The sequence below is a fragment of the Primulina eburnea genome, chromosome 1, assembly GCF_022965805.1.
Source record: "Primulina eburnea isolate SZY01 chromosome 1, ASM2296580v1, whole genome shotgun sequence".
NCBI lineage: Eukaryota > Viridiplantae > Streptophyta > Magnoliopsida > Lamiales > Gesneriaceae > Primulina > Primulina eburnea.
The window spans coordinates 54137810-54145233 of NC_133101.1; the positions used below are offsets into that span (position 1 = coordinate 54137810).

The 7424-nt window shown below is 33.9% G+C and overlaps 1 long non-coding RNA gene across 3 annotated transcripts; it reads left to right on the top strand.

Moving 5' to 3' along the window:
- Positions 1–175: 175 nt before the first annotated feature.
- On the top strand, positions 176–2386 carry LOC140831418 (uncharacterized). Of its 3 annotated transcripts, none has more exons than XR_012117879.1 (5): positions 176–624; positions 770–924; positions 1659–1753; positions 1844–1885; positions 2127–2386. It is a non-coding gene; the product is annotated as an uncharacterized lncRNA (long non-coding RNA). The 3 variants fall into 3 exon arrangements; XR_012117880.1 differs by having other exon boundaries at positions 1662–1753; XR_012117881.1 differs by having other exon boundaries at positions 177–624; positions 1659–1709; positions 2156–2386.
- Positions 2387–7424: the final 5038 nt, after the last annotated feature.

Below are 7424 nucleotides of genomic sequence, written 5' to 3' on the forward strand. Positions count from 1 at the left end.
CTACAAGAAAAAATGGCTATACTGACATTTTCTTAGTGACATTTTTAAAATAATGTCGTTATTACATACATATTATGACATTGGTTATACATAAAATTTTAAATAAAAAAAATATTAAATTAGATATGTTATAATGACATATTTAATGAATGTCACTAAAAGTTAATATTTTTCCCGCTCATTTCCAATTTCACTCTCACTCTCACCGCCATACATCTCTAAATTTTTTTTTATCTCTCCACCAATCTCATTATCTCACCCCAAATCGGCTTCCTTCCAATCCCTTGCATCATTGCACAACACCACCTTTTGCCACCAGAGCCACCGTGAATCATGGCTCATGACATGTAGCTTCGGTCTAAGCCATGAATCGAAGGATTTGAGCCTCGATTCGGGAGACTCGAAGCCCTAGAGCGAGTCTTGTTTCTGCAATTTCTTGTGCTGTCTTGTTCGAGATTTCCAGCCTAGTTCTTGGTGAGTTTTATTAAAGTCGTAATTGTAATTTATAGAAAACGTGTTTTTCCTGTTCTTGCTCTTAGGTGGGTTGATCCAGATTCGGAGAAACGGCTCAAAATGAGCCAGGTTGTGCGGATGCTGGAAGCAGATGAGTGCCCTTACCGTGAGGTGAGTTTTATCCACAATTTTTCATTCACGTCAAAGAGTAAAGATCGCAAAATTAATCTGAAACTTATTCTTACCTTCACTGAAATTGTGGTCCCCTGAAATCCTAACCATCTATGTGAAACTTTCCAATTTTTTCCACTTGCAGGATCGAAGAAATAAGAAAAGCAGAACAACTAGCATGGATGTTGAATCCATGAAAGATAATTGTGATTCATCTAACACAGAAAGGAAGGTAGAAAAGTCAGAGCCACACATCTGAGCCTACCAATGGATAGAACTGACAAACTGATGCAATTCAAGGTTCTCACCAATTTGATTTTAGAGCTTTGTGACTATGATATTCACATTTTTGGTAAACTTAGATCTCAGTCTGTTTACAAAGATTATAATCTTGAGAAATTGATAGCTCTCTTGTCATCTCACTAGTGATGAAAATGCTCTAGAGGGTGGGAGGGGAGCTTGTACAGGTGTTTGGTCGATCAATGGACCTTTTTCATCAACTTTATGATCATCAGTTCGTGTTTACGCTATATGTTACATGAGGTTTTCTTCATGAGGTTTTCTTGTCTGTCATCATACAAAAATTATCTTATTCACAGTTAAATACCTATGAAGTACACTCAGGGGAATAGTACCCTAGAGTGTAGGTAATCTTTTAGCAGTATATGTATGATGAAATATGTGTCATATAACAGATAATATGAGATTCATGGGCTACTGGACATCAGTGCTGAATGATCATTTCGTAGTTCACTTGAATACATTACTTTCCTTTGAAGCCCCCTTAAAAAGACCAGTACCACTTGGCAACCTTGTCCATTTTCACCTGTTCTGTTCCCTTTAGTATCTATACATGTTAGTTTATAAATGGAATTAATAAACTTAAAGTAGCTTAGTTGAATAATATTTGTCTTTACTGATAAGAAATTTGTTCAACTCTGTTCCCGTGTTGCTAGAACTCTGAAAAGTTTACATTATCATGCTTATTATTTCCAATATATTTAGTTGTTTCTTGCCCTTTTTTTCTCTTGTAGTAGGAATCGAATCGTTAACTTGTTCAGAGGCTCATCAAAAGTGAATACACCGTAAGATGCATTTCGGCTACTTATTGTTTTTTGCCTCATTAATGGTCAGTAATATGGACTAGTCTGAAATATAACAAGTTGGTAAACTTGAGTTCTCTCTGATGCTAACTCTTCCCATTCTTGACCTTCAACAGAGAACGAATCCTTCCACGCTAAGGATTTATTCTGTCCTAGATGTAAGTATGCTATCCTTTTCTTCCTTCGAAAAAGTAGTATGTTTTTTAAGTGAACAAAATGTGATTACATCATTTTCGTAATTTGGATTTTGATTATCCTTCATTATTTTTGGTTGGTTTCAGTGTATAGAGCCTCTCTTCTCAATAACTTTGTTTCTTTTGTAACCTGAGAATTATTAAAAGTATGGTGGATTTCTCAGTGTGCTGTTTTTTGTTAAATAGTTTCTACCATGTCTTTTAGCATGATGCTGCGTGTCGTGTTATTGCAAGATTGAAGAAGGAAGGGGATGAGGCAAGGTCATTATTGGCACATACTGAAAGACAGATTCTCTTGTCTTTTGCTACTCCAAATGCTGCTGCATTAAGCAATGGGAAAAGAGTTTTTTTACTTGTTCATTTAGCTTTGTTCTTTTCTAAATTCTTACTCTAGCAACATTGTATTTATTCATCGACTTAAATGTATAGCAGTGAACAGTTTCAGCAATTATATATTATTACCTTGATTTATATTATTTTGATTCATTTTTAAAAGTTTTAATATTATTTTATGTTAAAATATCATATGTATGAATTGATTGTGAAAAAAAGAATTAGAACATTGTTTAAAAATCTTGAAGTTAAGGTATTATAAAGTGTCCTTATAACCTGATATATGGACATTTTTCAGCGTCTTTGTAAATAGATTAAGGAGGCATCTATCATTGTCATTATATATAGTAATAGAAGACATTCAATTGTGTCCATATTAATATAAAACAAAGGCACTTATAAATGTCCTTATTAACACAAAAGGAGGCATTTGTAAGTGTCTTCATTACATGTCTTTAGTGACACTTTGCAATGTCTTCGTATATTTAAATCGAGGCATTTATGATGTCGGTTTTAGTATTATATACTGACACTACATAATGTCACTAACCTTTAGCCGACACGAGAATAGACGACATTGTTTTCGGGTGTCACTATAGAATAAATGTCACTATATTCTTAATATAAAGACATTTTTGAATGCCACTAAAAGGCTATATTCTTGTAGTGCATCCTTATATATAATATGGGTTTCGTCTAAAATATTGCTTTAGTTGAATATATTTCAAAATTTCAGCCCATCACAAAAAATAAGTGTCGTGGAACAAATTGGTTTAATTTTTCTGTGAAAATTCACGTAATTAGAGGTTAAGTACACAAGTCTTAACCTAGACAAAAATTTGTGTGAGACAGTCTTACGGGCCATATTTTGTGAAACAGATATCTTATTTGGGTCATCCATAAAAAATATTATTTTTTATGCTAAAAATCGGAAGGGTTGACTCGTCTCACAGATAAATATTCGTGAAGCTGTCTCACAAGAGACCTACTTCTTAACCTAACCGTATGAAAAGAGGTCTTGAAGTTTTTATCAAAGTATTTTCCTCCATACAAGAAAGAAAGCCTATTCTAGTTCTGCAAAATCCAATATTATTAATAAAATTAAATTACATGTTTTGTTATGTAATATGTATTTTTCTATTTTTAGTTCTGTTACGGTGAATTAATATTTTTAGTCTTATAATTTGTGTTTGTTTTTTTTTTCATTTTTGTTCAAATCACGGTGGTTTTCATTTTAGTCTTGTATATTTTTCATTTTTGGTTATTTAACTTGTATGTTTTTTTTTTCATTTTTGTCTTTTTTTGATCGGAAAATATGGTAAACTCGAGTAAAATAATACCAAAATGGACGGAGAAAAAAACATACAATTTACAGGACTACAAATAATAATTCAACGTAACAAGACCAAAAATTTAAAAAAAAATGTAAGTTACAGTGCTAAAAATACAAATTCATTGTAAAATGACCAAAAGTGAAAAAAAAATGAAATTACATAACAAAAATTAATTTTCCCTATTAATAAAAGGGAAAATTTCATGTTAGCTTCTTTGCGGTTTTTGGACTCTATGTTATCAAATTTCAGTTTTATTTTCTGATTTTTGTAATATTTATTCATGTTTCATCGAAAGTGCTCATGTAACATTATATACGTCAGCACTATATCAGTGTCTCATTGATGTTATGTCAAAAAAAATGACAAAAATTGCAAAAAAAAAAAAAAAAAACAAACAAACAAACAAACAAAAAAATAACAGACTAAGATTAAAATTTAATAACTTAAATGACATAAGTGTAAAAAAATAAACATATAGAACCGAAAAATAGTGTTTCCTGAATAAAACTTTACGAAGTCGACAATAAATTTGGATATGTTCTATATTACATATGTTGTCCATATCTTCTTTCAAATCGGTATAGTTATAAAACTAGTTTTCCCCCAAATAAAAATTCACGCAAATGTGTGTAGATAGCACAAACTTGAAACCAAATCCTCGAAAATACAAAATGTTAATCAAACGATTAAACGTAAATAGATATATATTTTCTTGGTCAATTTTAGCTCAAACACTCCATACAAAATTAACTTTTCGAGATGATACGGAATGAGAAAATAAAAAATATATATGTTTTGTAGCATTCAAAAGGGAAATCACAAATTTGGTGATGTAAGTTTGCATTTTGCGATTATACTCTACGTTATCGTATTTCAGTCTTAAAGCATTGTATATCTATTTTTGTTTTAAAAAAATTGGGTTATTTTTCGATTTAATACTGATGTGGCTCTGAGGTAATGCTCACATGTACAATCTCACATCAACATGCCCGATGAAGAAGAATTAAAATGGAAAAAAAAAATTGAAATATATGAGATCAAGACTCAATCTTGACAATACTGAAGACTGTTAGGATTGAGAGATTGAATAGAGGGGGTGGATGAGTAATCTACACAAAATCTCAAAATAATCCGGTTGGGTTAAAAAACTCAAATTTTTATTCCAGCAGTTAGTCTCAACAAGCTAGAAAAATATGAAAGCGCGGAAAGAGGCTCATTGAACTGAGTTGAACAATAATACAATATTCTTTTGTTCGGTTATGCTACGTGATAAAAATAAAGTGCACAAACGTTGCTTAAGGATGCTCGGAGACCAAATACTTTTACGTCACCCTTTCTTCCATTTTCGAAAAGATATCAATGAAAGACTTTGGTAATTACAAGTGATTAGCAACAACCCACTTCAGCTGGACTCATTTGTGGCGCACTGAAAATCTTTGTCATTCTCAAAACTAACACAATCTGATCAGTAAGACTTTTACTGTTAGTTACAAGTATTTAAAAAACACACAATCTACGACAAATTATCATAACAAAGATCAAATAAGACTTTAAGCGCATGATTTCGCAGTCTTGATCAGTTGGGCTTTCTCATACTTAATAATTCAATAAATTTTTCAGGGTAAGAGTGTTGTGTTTAAAAGGTTCAAATAATTCCTTTTTTATAGATGAATTCTAATGTTCAAGTCTGAACAGCTTTTTTTGAATCATATTTATCTGTGTCAAAAATGGCATATGGAAGCCACATGTTTGTAACTCATTATCCTTTCCTGAATTAGTATAGGCAGGTGGTGCACATGAATTCTGACATTTAATGATTATTAAAATTTGTTATGTACGAAGGATATTCTTCTGATTTTGGAAGTCTGGCTGAAGAATATTACTTTGATCATTTAGGAGAATAATTATGACTAACTTAGAGTCTGACTGATATGAATCGTAATCAGTAAGGCTTGAATTGCCTAATTGATATAGACTAGAGACATTTATCAGTTTCTTTGGAGAGATCAACTTTCTTTGAAAATTCAGTTCGGCTAGGCTTTATTGAAATAAACAATTATACTTCTTCAGTTCGACGGCCTTCAATTATTTCGAGATCGCCAAAACCTTAATTGTTCATCAATTTCCTCAAACAAAATTAAGCAACATATATTCAAATTAAATGGATTTCCTTCGTTGAAAAATACTAAATCTTAATACATACTAAAAGAACTTTAGAAAATAATAATCAATAAAATATTTCCGTTCTTCTGATATGAAACGACCCTAGCTACTAATTTATTTAAATTTACACTGATTTTTTTTAACAGCAATCTCCTTTCCTAAAACATGCATAATTAATTTATCATAACAAACGACCAAACTACCTTCCGATTCGAACCAACCCAAGACCAGACCATTAATTACTTCTTATGACTCAATATAAGCTACTGAAAATCCCCAATCCTAGGACAAAAACTGAAACAAGAATAAGAAATTTAACATAGGCCCATCCCGTCTCTATTTTGACACGTTTGGACATTTTACGACTCCAAACGGACCACGGCTCGATACGACTCTGAACGGACAATGGCTCGAAGCGACTCTGAACAAGGACCTAGACCTCTTCCTTAGACCCTAACTAAACCCGTGATCAGGTCCTTTTGGACTCATACCCGATTGCCCTAAGCCCTAGACTCATCAAACCACCACTACACCACACGCATTCCTTACGCATAGTAGGGTTCCTCGTGCTCCTACGGCCGCTGCAGCCCTCGACTCGCCTCATGAATCACACTAGCCCCTTACCAGGACCCTAGGGCATGACCCTATCCCTTGGTCCAGGCCTTTCCACCATCCCCTAGGATCGAGACACACCGAAGCAAGCCAACAAACACAGTTTCTGGAGTCACAGCCACAGCGCTACACTAGCCTATCCAAGCCCTAACCGACCCAACCCTGAACTTCCTAGGAACATAAACCGTCCCTCCAGGTTGTGGCTAGGACCCCATGGAGCTCCCTTGGCCGTAGGTTTCCCAATCCACCCAAGCAACCCCTCACGACCTACACGCGTGACGCGTATTGGGTGGTTCCAATTTATCAGCCTCTTCCTAGCCTTTCTACATGTCACAACCTGCCCTTCCACGTCTAGTCCAGTCCTTGAATCCCCTAGTTTGTATCCATCCTTCCACGAATCCAAAATTTGTCAAAGAATTCTTAATAAAGACTTGAGATGCACATGTATAAAACCTAAAACCATCAAAACCATGAAATTTCACTCATAAATCGAGCACAAGTAGTAATATGGAGTGAATGGTGAGCAAAGAATGGTTTGAAACATGCCTTAATCATTTGTGGTTACGAATACCATATGACGACGTGACTAAAGACCAGCGGGGATCGCGAATTCTTTCTCCTTTGGCTAGGTTGTTCTTCGGCGAACCTAGGTTTTTTGAGTGTGTGTGAAGTGTGTGCTGCAAGGTGTAGGTGTGTGGGTTTGTGTATAGTAAAATTTGGATGCTCAAATTTTAATCTTTCATTCTCAGTTTTTATCTTAGCAGTTTTTGTCTTTAAATTTGATACTTCGCCTGACTGTTGCCAATCAAGCTCAGTATTATTTTCTGTCAGATTCATATGCTTAGCTTTAACTTCATCGAATTAATGAGAAAGTCCTTTATACTCATTGACCATGTCATGTAGTGATGTGACAATAACTTCTTGTATAAAATTCACTAGAATTAAAATCGAATACTTCTTTTTTGTTTGACTCTAGTTCTGCATCTGCCATGAGATGCAGAACTTTTCTTCCTCATCACTGCTACTATCGGAACTATCTCATTCAGATGATTCAGACTCAG